Below are 12486 nucleotides of genomic sequence, written 5' to 3'. Positions count from 1 at the left end.
GCAGAAACCCTATCTTGTGACCAAGCTCTTTGTAGTGAGTTTCGCTCTTTTGTTAGCCTAATTGCCTTCCAATCAGTGTTAGATAGGGTAATGAAGGCACAAAAGGCAAGTGATGACAACAGCTCTTTATTAAGGTCAAGTACAGGCATCCACTGAACTAGTGGTCTGGCAGCTCCCTTTTTAAGGGGAAGCTGCCCAGCTCTTCAGCCAATCAGGGTCTCTCTGTTCTACCTGAAAAGAGAGGACCTGAGTGGAGACTACTATTGTCCTTGTCAACAACTAGAGGGGGGGAGTATCTAACAGTTCTGGTACAGTGCTCCGGAGGGCCCACATGCCCGAGCTCCTTACCTATATTTGAGCTCTTTGGCACTTCTGCGTATGCGCATGGAGCAGCTGACATGTTGCGGAGGCGTTGTGGAGGTAAGGACGCATGTGCGTGCTGCACGCGTGCATGTGGGGGATGCCGTACCAGTTGCAACAGGATCCAGAACCCACCACTGATTGCAAATAACAGTCACTTTTGTTACAATGTAATCATTGTAAAATATCCAGAAGCTTCAGCTGGTACAGAATGTGGCCCAACAAGCAATTTGGGGTGCCCAAAAAAAGGCACATGCAACATCTTTGCTTTGGAAACTGTGCTGGGTGCCGGTTTGCTTCCAAGTGCAATTCAAGCTGTTGGTTATTACTTACAAAATCCTACATGGCATGGGCCCAGGCTACCTACAGAACAATCTTTGTCTGGTTACATCCGCCTGTTCCACCTGGTCAGGCAGGGAAGGCGTGTTACAGACCCATCAATTCAATAACTGACTGGCGGGGTCCGGGAAGGAAGCCTCTACTGTTTCCCTTGCCCTCTGGAATATTCTCCCCCTCTCCATCCTCTCTTGGCCTTTCACAAAAGAGTTGAAATATGGCTCTGCGTCCTCCTGTGGGGAGCCTAGAGGACAGGGTTGGGTTCTGGCCAGAATTGCTGCTGGTTCACTCATGTGCGCGCTTTGTGCGCTGCATGCTGAATGCGCAGTTCATTGGAAATTGTCCTGCGTATGCGCAGACCTCAAAAACAAGATGGTGGCGGTGATGGTGATGACCAGGGAGCTGGTTTGGAGGCATGTCCAGCCTGGGTCGCTGCCAGTTCTGTGACCCAGGCTGGCATACCACTACCGCAGGTACCTCCAAACTTGGCAATTTTAAGAGTTGTGGACTTCAACTCCAGAATTTCCCAACCAGCATGGCTGGCTGAGGAATCCTGGGAATTGAAGTCCACAATTCTTAAAGTCGCCAAGTTTGGAGATCCCTGCACTACCGGTTCAGCTGAACCAGTAGGAACCCACCTCTGCTACAGGAGCACAAAGCTGTGGGGGGCTGGGAAGTGCCCTGAAAGCCCCTTCTTTACCTTTTCATTAATTTGGCAGTGTTTCATCATCCATGTCTCTTCCTAATTTTTTTTAAACTTTTATATACTGTTTTTATATTTTAAGGCTTTATTGTACACTGCCCAGAGTCCCTCCGTGAGACAGACGGGCAGTTCAAATGAAAAATAAATAATAAAACAAAACAACAAAAGAATAAAATGAGATAAAATACAAAATACTGGTGTAAAGGTACTCAACAGAAGTTACTAATTATGAAGGACAGACCTGCCGCTACCTTCTAAGATTTGGCCAGGTGAAATACAGCTTAGTCTAATTAAGGAGTGTCAGTGCTCATCAGTGATTGGACCCTGTTTTTTTTCTGCAAGTTAAAATTCTGTCTAATATTGCAAAATAAAATTGCTGATTTAAAAAAAAAACTAAAATTTTTAAACATTGGTCTCTCTCTCTTGTTTGTTACAGTGAACAACAAAAAGTTGTACCAACTTTTTCAAGGTGATGCTCTGGGGTCCAGACAAGAACCTTTTCTGCTATGGGGCCTGCCCTGTGGAACATCATAAACCCTTCCCCCCAGTGAGAATCACACCTTCTGACCTTCCAAAAGGGCCTGATGACCCAGTTCTGCCAGCTGGCCTGAGGCCCCAATGGGGAGTACCCCCACTCTGGAAATGGCATTCAGATTAAGATTTTAAAAACCACTTCTCCCCTTGTGATTCATGCTACCTTGCCCTCAACTTTCAATTCTATATTAGTGTTATTATTATTTAGTGTTTTATCATTTTAATGTTTACTAATATTTAATGTTTTTAAGCTGTCTAGAGTCATCTCTAAACTAGATGGGCAGTATACAAATCTAACAAATAAATATGGAAATGTAAAAATATTTACCAGGCAGGCCAGTGAAGGGATCCAAAATTTTTACTACCAGTTCTGTGGACTTGGTTTGGGGGGGTGGCTTGGTTGGCATGGCAGCAGAAGGATACTGTAAAATCTCCATTCCCTCCTGATCAGCTGGGACTCGGGAGGCAGAGAATAGATGGGGACGGGGCCAGTCAAAGCTGGTATTTACAACGTCTTCGAACTACTCAGAAGGGGTGTTGGTTCTTACCTGATATGCTCATTTTCTGGTAGAGTAGAGACAGCAGCCAGACTGGGTATGCTCTGTCCATTAACCAATCGGACTGAGTCTATACTTATGATGTCATCGGGCCCTTGTGGCTTGTTCCCAGTTTCAGATGAAGGAAAACTGTAGACTCAAGTGAGAATTGTGAGCAAAAAGTGAACGTTCATAGTCACTGTATCTCTCTCCTCCACACAAGGAATTCCCTCGCATGACCCATACCAGGGCGGGGCTGGCTGCTGTCTCTACTCTACCAGAAAATGAGCGTATCAGGTAACAACCAACGCCCATTTTCCTGTTATCGTAGAGACAGCAGCCAGAATGGGACATACCAAAGACTGGGCTGTCCACTAGGGTGGGAAATTGTAAAAAAGGCCCGTTAGGGCACAAGCACTTGTTGTAGCACCCTGCACCCAAAAGCTGCATCAGCTGACACGTAGTCATCCAACTTGTACTGACATATGAAGACTGTGGGAGACGCCCAGGTGGCCGCCCAGCAGACTTATTCCAAGGTGACTTGAGTGGACCAAGCCGCAGATGTTGCAGCACTGCATATAGAGTGAGCTGTAATGTTTGCAGGGACCTGTATGGATTGAAGTTCATAAGATAGTTTAATACAGGCTCTTATCCAGCACCCCAGACTAGACGATGAAGCCTTGGTACCCAAGGAGGCCTGGAGAAAGGAGATGGAGACAGCTTCCGAGTGGCGGAACGGGGCGGTGCGATCGATTGAGATCTTGAGAGCACGACGTACATCAAGAGTGTGCCACTTGCGCCCCTTCTCATGATAGGGAGACAGACAGAAATCAGGTAAGGTTAACTCCTGACCTCGGTGGAAACAGCTATTGACCTGCGGTATGATTGTCAGGTCCAGCCTTAAGACAACTTGGTCTGGATGGAACACGCACAAGTCATGCCTGACTGAAAGAGCAGCCAAATCAGAAATATGTCTGGCTGAGATTACAGCCACCAAAAACAGCATTTTAAAGGACAACAGTTTCAAAGAAGTGGATCTCATAGGTTCAAAGGGCGCAGAAGTCAAAGCCTCTAGGACATGAGGCAAGACCCAAGTCGGATATCTATGTATGGCAGGGGGACGCAGGTTGGACGCTCCATGGAGAAATCAAGAGGTGAGAACGCAGATGTTTGGATGCCAGGCCATCCAGAACAGAGGCCAGAGCAGCCACCTGTCGGCGTAGCATGTTAGGGGTAAGTCCCTGATCAAGCCCCCTCTGCAGGAACTCCAATATCTGCGGAATGGATGCCCTAAGCGGGTCAACAGTCTGGTTGGAACACCACAGAGCAAAAGTCTGCCACATGGCATCATAAATGCAGTTAGTAGAGCTTCTGCGTGATGCCTGAATGGTAGCAATGACCTCAAGGGAGATGTTATCGGCTGTTAAGGCTTGCCACTCAATTGCCATGTGGTTACGTGCAGCCACTGGGGGTCGGGATGACAAACTGACCCTTGATGTAGAGACAGGAGAGACCATGGGATGTGCCATGGGGTGGAGATTGACAGAGTCACTAGGTCAGCATACCAAGGCCGGTGTGACCAATTCGGTGCTAGCAGCAACAGTTCTGGCTCCTGCTCCAGCATTTTTTGAATTACCCTCTGAAAGAGGGGAAGGGGAGGAAATGCATACAGGAGACCCCTGGGCCACTGGCATCTGAAATCTACTCCTTCTGCCATGGGGTCCATGAACCTCGAATAATACCTAGGTACCGGTTGTTGTCTGCCATCACAAACAGGTCTAGGACTGGGAGGCCAAACCGTAGTGTCAGTCGATGGAAGAGGCTCGGATGGATGGTCCACTCCGCCTGATCTATCGTTGTCCAGCTCAGCCAGTCTGCATGGACCTTGGAGACCCCTGAGATGTGTTCTGCCCTGAGAGATGACAGGTGAGATTCCGCCCACTGGCACAACAGGTTGGATTCCTGCATCAGGGATCAGGAACAAGTTCACCCCTGTCTGTTTATGTGTGCTTGGTCATGATATTGTCTGTGAGGATTAATATGTGACGGGCCTGACCCTGAGCCACTAGGTCCTGCATGTGTGTCCCCCATCCTGTCAGATTTGCGTCCTTCGTAAGTGTGAGATGGCATGGCTCTCTGAACAAGGTCCCTTGCAAAATCACTTTCAGTTTGGTCAAATGTCCACCAATTTGTTCACCAGGTTTCAACTTCGAACCGTGGAACTCAGACATGAGCAAACATGAAGATTCAACTGAAATGGGCCTGTAGCAATCTTCCAAAATAGCCCAAATTTGTTGGGCTGTTGCATCAGGTAGAAAGGTAACCTGCAATTCAGTATCCATGAACATCAACAATGTTGTGCAAGCCCTAGTCTCTAGGTCTCTTATTGCAGGAGTCCATGGTTGGTTAGGAGGATTAAACACCATGCAATGGGTACCTTCTCTGCGAAGCAAGAGTGCAATCTCACTGACCCAGGCTTTATAATTCTGTCCTGACATCTTTAATTTTGACTCACCAGTCAAAGGAGTGACAGAAAATGCCTGTTGAAGGATATGCATTTGAACAACTTGCTGTGCAGGTTGAAAAGCTGGTTGTTGAACCAGTGGTCTCTATGTTACAGATGCAATTGGAGCTTGAGCAGCAAAATTAAATTGGCTTGCTTGAGAGGCTAGCATTTGCCTTTGCCGTATTAAGTATTGCCTTGTTCCATCTAGGGAAAATCCAACACCACCAGGGGGAGTTGAAGATTTAACCTTTGGAGGCATTCGCATTGTTGCTTGCCCATCTGGACGGGCTACAGATAAATTCAGCCAAGACTGTTGCAATTCCTTTAATTGTTGCTCTAATAAATTACTTCCGCCATGAGATGGCAGTGCAGCATCACTTTTCAGCTGTAACAGACCTGTGTGCGTGGCAAAATCTGAAGAACAAAGAAGATCACGTGGCCTCTGTGACGTGTACATATCTCTCTGTTCTGATTTGCCTGACACTTTATCCACCAGGGGGGGGGGGGTGTCTTAGGTTGTGGAGAAGAAGGCAAGATGGCATCCTCAGACATTTTGGAAATGGGGAAACCCCTCCCACTTGCCTCTAATCTATCATAGTGTTTTCTAGCTTGAAAAAGCTGTTTTTCAAAAAAGTGTATCTGGTCACGATAGTTTTTCATATCTTCCCCAGGGCCTGGGAAGGATTCATAAGTTTCACTTTCTCTGTGGGGGTGGAATTCTTCTGCCGGTGAGGGCCACTGATCAATTGTTTCATAATCTTTGAGAGATATTTGAGGGTGAATTTGCTCTGGGAAGGAACGCTTTGGTTTAGCCCCGAGCATTTCATAATCTCTTGGAGATATTTGGGAGCAAGCATAATCAGAAGCAAAAATAACTGACCTCGGAACTTCGGAAGCAGCTTTATCTCTTTCTCCCATAGCAGATTTTTCTTTTGGCATGGCTGTTGAAGAAATTCGGAGCTTTGGAAGCCAGCTTGAGAAATCTTCCAGTTCTGTGTCAGAGGGGAGTGACCCTTCAGAACGTGCTTCATCTTTTCCTTTTTTCTTTTTCTTCTTCGGCATGGTTAGGAAGTTATCTCTGTTAGAGATAGCTTAACAAGGAAGAAGGCTGTTAATTAAGAGAGCCATCCGTCTGCTACCAAATATGAGAAGGAATGGAAAGTTTCCCTTCCACCTTCGATTGAGGTGTGGACCGTCGCCCCTCCTTGTTAGCATATCTCCAGATAAGAAAATAAAAAACCAATAACATGTTCTAATTAAAAACAAACTTTAATATGAAAATAAAAATAAAACAAATCTATCTAATTGTTACATTTTGGCAAGAGCAATTGTCGCCCACCTTATTGGCAGACGAACAGAAGAACAAAAGTAAAGAAGTCTCTGGAATGTGTGTGAGCAGGCGCAGTACATCACTTGCTGATAAGGCCAGTGACCTGCGCAATACATCTTCAGCTCGGCTAGCAAACAATTAACGCAGTGACAATTGAAGCACTTGGAGGTTTATCTGTGTCCTCAGGATCAACTGAGTAATGCTCCTGGTTCCTGTAATCTGCAATTTTTTTCTGTGGAAATCCATTCCTACTCTCACAGCATTCCAAGGGTGTTCATCCCAAATTGTATAGCTAAGGGTCTGTAGAGATTCTCAGTCATCCAGATCACGGTTGTCCCAAAGGTGCTTTTTCAGGAGGCAACTGTCAGAGCTGAAGAAGCTTTTTACATGAGAAGCAAAACATCTTCCAAGAAAAACCAAGGAAGTTATACGGTAAAAGAACTGGAGAAAGATTAGAGAGATGTTCCTGAAAAGGTAAACAAACTGACATCCAGTTAAAGAAACTAGCCTGGAAATAGATGGAAGCATATAATATTTTTCCAGATTTGAAAGAAATTTGAGAGTGCAATTTGTTTCTTCCCTTTTGAAGGGGAGGAAATTCAGAATAAAGAATGAACTCTTTCCTTAATGACCTTATTGCAGAGTTTAAGATGTTGGATTAAGTCAAAGAGACTCAAATTCAAGTCCATCTTCACTCTCACTATCTAGCCAGGGAAGGGTCTGTTTTTCAACCCAATTTATCTCATTGAGTTGGTTTTGTGCTTCTGAAAAATGGAAGAAAGTGGTGTGGAAAGAAGTTGCAGAGACTACATGAAAGGTGGGATATAAATTGAACAAAGAAATATAAAGTTTAGTTATGACCACTCATTTGGCTCTCATTAAAAATGGAAATAGAGCTGTTATTGGAGAATAACAATGACTGGTGTACAGTTACAAGTGCTAGAGGTGTAAAATATATATTTGTATATAAACAAATAAGACAAATTAATAATATATTTAATATCTATCATGGGAGACAGTATTACTATTAGCATCAGTCTGGGCAGACACAAATAGCTGAAATAGTCATGGGTAAATTCATACACTATTTGAAACATTAATATTGGTGTTCTGTAGAGAGAGGAAAGAGCAAGAAATGTTACCTTCTGTAATCTCATCTACCTAGTTTGCTAGCTGGGCTTTCCTTGCCTTCTCCTGGAGATCTGCTTTTTCTCCTTCTCATTCCTTTGTTGACAGGTGGGCTGTTGGCCTATGACAGTGGTGCTAACTGGTTTACTACCGGTTCACTTGTGCCACTACCGATTCGGACTAATTGGGCTGAATTGGGAGAAACCCACCTCTGGCCTATGGGGTCATTCAGTGGGCCCCTGCTATTCATGGTGGGAAGAACAAGGGGATGGGAACAGAATTTGTAACATTGCAAGATTGCATCTCCTTCTATGCCTCCTCAGCCCTTTTTATGCCACTATATGCTAAGGCCCTCTCCTATACCCCATGCCCAACTGGGTGAAATACTAAGTGCTGGTAGGTCGGTCCTAGGAACAAAAACAGACCTAGTGCATGACTTAAAAGAATTGTCAAGTAGGCTGAGTTTATTTCATGAGCCAATGGAGTCAATTCAGTGCACATGGGGGGGGGGGATGAATGAACATTCTTAAATACACATGTTCTCACACACAAAAAAAAAACCCGGTGAAGCCCAATAAAACTTGATTGCAGCAAATGCACTTTGCCTGACTGGATACTGCCAATTTTTAACAATTGTTTAAAATACAGATAGGTATATTGCCTCTTCCCATTGCTGCAACTAGGCTGGCTGCATTTTTTTTTTACAACAAAGATATTTGCCTTGACATTCCTATTGAAGTTTTGGCATTGCCGTGTTGCTTAAGCTAATTAAAAAAATGTCTTTAAATGAAAAAGACTGCATATTTCCATCAGTCAGTGATCTATTAGTCATGCTTGACCATCTGTTATTTAAAGGGAATATGACAAGATGATTGTTATTTTTTTTAACATGGCAAATTGAAAAATGTGACTTTTTGATCTGTATTTTAATTACAACCCCCTTCTGCCTGAATCTCTCATGCACTTTTGTAAGAATGAGGATTGGCTTATGGAAATAAAATGGTGCACTAAAAGATTTTTTCAGTAATCTTTAAGTTTCTTTCCCCATTCCATCTGTCCACTGGGTGATGAAGAGACTTTCTTTCTTTCTTTTTCTTTTCTTTTTCCTAACAAGAAAGTAGTGAAAAGATCCTGTCTTCATGAAATGTGACATTTGAGAGTGCTTATTCCTTGGGGGCATCAGATCAATATTGCAACATTGAAAAATAATAAGCCTTACAGTTTTAAGAGAACAAAAGCAGGATCTAGAATAAAATTCTGTAGCATGGTGTCATTTCCCCCCCATTTACATTACGCACAAAAAACTAAGAAAGTTCAGTTCTTCTTGTTTGTTTCCCATGTGTTGCATTTGCTCTTCTTCAGCTCTCTTGCAGATTCCAAACCGATGCACTTTGGGGACAAACATCCTGATCTTTGCAATAATTGCAATGTTATAAACAGTGTGAATACTGAAAATAAAGGAAATAGTAAGAATTATCATATTGTAGAAAATATCTACTTGAATATCCTGTTTCCTGTGGTGTTCAACACAATGCTTCTGGGAAATCCTTAGTACAGTATGAAAGAAAATCTGCCTCTTCACATTGCAATCCATATAGTAGCCCTGCCTAATAACTCAAGACACAACTAAAATTCTCTTCGGAACCAGTGTGTGATGCAGTTTTCACAGCTAGCATATCTCATGGGGTCAACTTAAAAAGAAATCACATCTATCCCTGTAATTGTAAAGTGGGATAAATGTTTCATAATTTTTTCATGTCACTCCATTCCACCTTAGTTCTGTTAGCTGGAGAGAAAAAAGCAGACTATTAGCACTGGGGAAATGGTAACTTAGCCCAGGTGGAGAGAAATCTGTGAAGAGGCATTTCAAATCACTCAGTGACATGACTTGCTGCCAGAAGGGGAAAAAAATCTGTAAAATAGTATTAGTCTTTTGTAATGTGTATTTTTATTCTATAAACACAGTAAACCTTTAATATATTTATAGTGCAATCATACCAGGAATAATATCTACAGTGCTGATCACTATGGAGCAAAGAACAACAAAAATTAAGGGGTAGGGATGGGGGTAAAGGCAGCTTTGAAGAAAGCTCCTGGGCTGATCTTCTTTAGCTTAGAAACAACTCGGGTGGGGAAACATGGTAGAGCTACATAACATTTGGAAAAAGTGGATAGCATTAGATCTCTAATTCAATCATTGGAAGTAGCTTCAGAAAAATTCAGGACCAATAAAAAGAAGTACACACACACGCACACACACACACACACACACACACACACACACAAGATAGATAGATGATAGAATGATAGATAGATAGATAGAATGATAGATAGATAGATAGATAGATAGATAGATAGATAGATAGATAGATAGATAGAATGATAGATAGAATGATAGATAGATAGATAGATAGATAGATAGATAGATAGGTAGGTAGGTAGGTAGGTAGGTAGGTAGGTAGGTAGGTAGGTAGGTAGGTAGGTAGGCAGGCAGGCAGGCAGATGATAGATTGATGAGAGGCAGAGAGAGAAAGAGAGATGATAGATAAATAGATAGACAATAAGTTATTGAATTCATTGCCACTATACCTGTAAGCAGTCGTGGGTTCCTACCGGTTCATTCTGGTTCAGCCAAACCAGTAGTGGTTTGATGGACTTGGTCGCTGGAACTGGCAGGCCTGCCACGCCCCTGAACTGGTTCTCATCTTGTTTTTTGCTTGCACTGCGCATGCGCGCGCAGCGCACCCATTAGCAAACCAGTAGTAGTGCCTGCTGGAACCCACCCCTGCTTGTAAGAGCAAATTTAGGTAGTTTTAAAATTAAATGAGTAAAGCAGATTGGGTTATCAGTCGCTACCAAACCTGCCTGTTGAGTCAAAGGCAGTATTACATTCACGTTATCGCCATGCAATTACTTTTCCCGTGTGACTCCCTCCCACCCAGATATATCTAGTTGGCCACTGTGCTTTAGCCCAGCACATCTTCCCCCTCCTTCTCATAAGGTCCTCTTTCCATTTTTCCTTCTTTAAAAATAAATAAGATGTTGGGGACTTTTTATTCTAGTCAGGGAATGGCAATTGAGTCATGTGGTTCCCTATTTGAAATCCAATGATGTAGAGGGCATTTTTGGCCTTTGAAAAAGGACAGCTACTGTATCATGGAACAGAATCAGTTTCACATATAATGGCGGAGCTGAGAGATATCCCATAAAATCATCTTGATCAGTAAATTATAATGCTACTCACAGCAACTCAGATATATTCCATTGGTGCCCAAGAGGGTTATAGTTACAGGCTTGGGGAAAATACAGTTGGAGTATGTCAGAAGGCCACAAAGGCTGAAAGGAAAAAGTGGTGTAATGAAATATGCTTAAGATGGGGAACTTGTAACATTCAACTAGTATTCCTCATTACCAGTGGTGGTTTGCCAATTTTTTTACTACCGGTTTGGGCGCACATGGGTAGAAGTGTCTGAGGGGGAGCCTCCCACTGCCGCCACTACCGGTTCGCCGATCCAGGCTGAAATGGGAGCAACCACCTCTGCTCAACCACCACTTCTTAGCACTTCTAGGCATTCAGATCAGCAACATCTGGAATGCCACATTTTACCCATCCTTGGAGCAATCTTTTTACATTGCAATATAGAATTACTTAGATTTCAGTAAGCCATTTGATAGACTACAGCCTACTTCTTGGTAAAATAGAACAAAATGGGACAGACAGTACCACCACCAGAGAAATTTGCAGTTGGCTGACCAACCACACTCAGCATGTAGTCCTCAATGGAACTATATCTGAATGGAGAGAAACATGTGGTGGAGTACCTCAAGGTCCTCCCAATGCTCTTCAACATGTTCATAAATGACCAAGATGAAGGAATCGAAGAGTCGCTCATCAAATTTGCAGATAACACAAAGTTGGGGGAAATTGCTAACACTTTGAAAGATAGAATCAAGGTTCAGAAGGACTTGGACAGACTTGAGCATTAGGTCCTATCTAAAATGCAGTCCAATGGTGAGAAAAGTAAGATCCTGCAATTAGGCCAGAAAAACCAAATGCTCAGGTACACAATAAGCAGTATCTGGCTCAACAATAGTATCTGCAAGAGGAATCTAGGTTTCCTGGTGGGTCATTGCTTAATTATGAGCCAACTGTGTGTTAAAAAAGCCAGTGCAGCCCTACACTGCATCAACAGAGAGATAACATCAAGATCATGAGAAGTGATAATATTGTTGTTTACTGCACTAGTAAGGTCACACTTGTAATAATGCATCCAGTTCTGGTCACCTGATACAAAAAATATGTTGAGACTCTGGAAAGTGTGCAAAGAAGACAATAAAGATGATAAGGGGTCTGGAGGCTGAACTGTATGATGAACATCTAAGATAACTAACACTTTGGAAGATAGACTCAAGATAGCTATCTTCTAGTACTTGAAGAGCTATCCCAGGGAAGTGGAGGTCAATTTATTCCCCAAAGCACCTGATGGCAAGACAAGAAGCAATCAGTGGAAGCTCATCAGAGTGAAATACAACCTAGGGAGAAATTTCTTGACAGTGAGAACAATTAACCAGGGAAACAGCTTGCCTCCTGGAGTTGTGGGTGCTCCATTGCTGGAGATTTTCAAGAAAGGTTTGGATGACTATTTGTCCAGGATGGAACAAGGTCTCTTGATTTGGGCAGGGGGTTGAACTAGAAGATCTCCGTGGTCTCTTCCAGCTCTATGAGTTTGTGATTTTTATAACATGTCCTACATCTTTATTGTTAGTGTATGACTAAGTGCTTGAAGTGTTAATGCTTTAAATCAGATGGACCAAGTAGAAATAAGTACTCCTTGGTGCAAAGATTGTTACAATAAACAGAATACAAATGCAAGACTAGAAGGAACCATCATGTATTCTTCTCCTTTTGTCCTGATCTGTATTTTACTGAGTTTATTTTGTAACATAAAGAATCCTCTAAATGACGGACAGCTAACATCTGGGAAATAATATTCAGCTCTATTTTTTACAACCCAAATTTCATATTGCTATTGATGGAATTTTCCTTGGCAGC

The sequence above is a fragment of the Natrix helvetica genome (assembly GCF_964273705.1).
Source record: "Natrix helvetica genome assembly, chromosome: 1".
NCBI lineage: Eukaryota > Metazoa > Chordata > Lepidosauria > Squamata > Natricidae > Natrix > Natrix helvetica.
The sequence above is the reverse complement of the archived record's forward strand: the minus strand, read 5'-3'. Positions refer to the sequence as shown.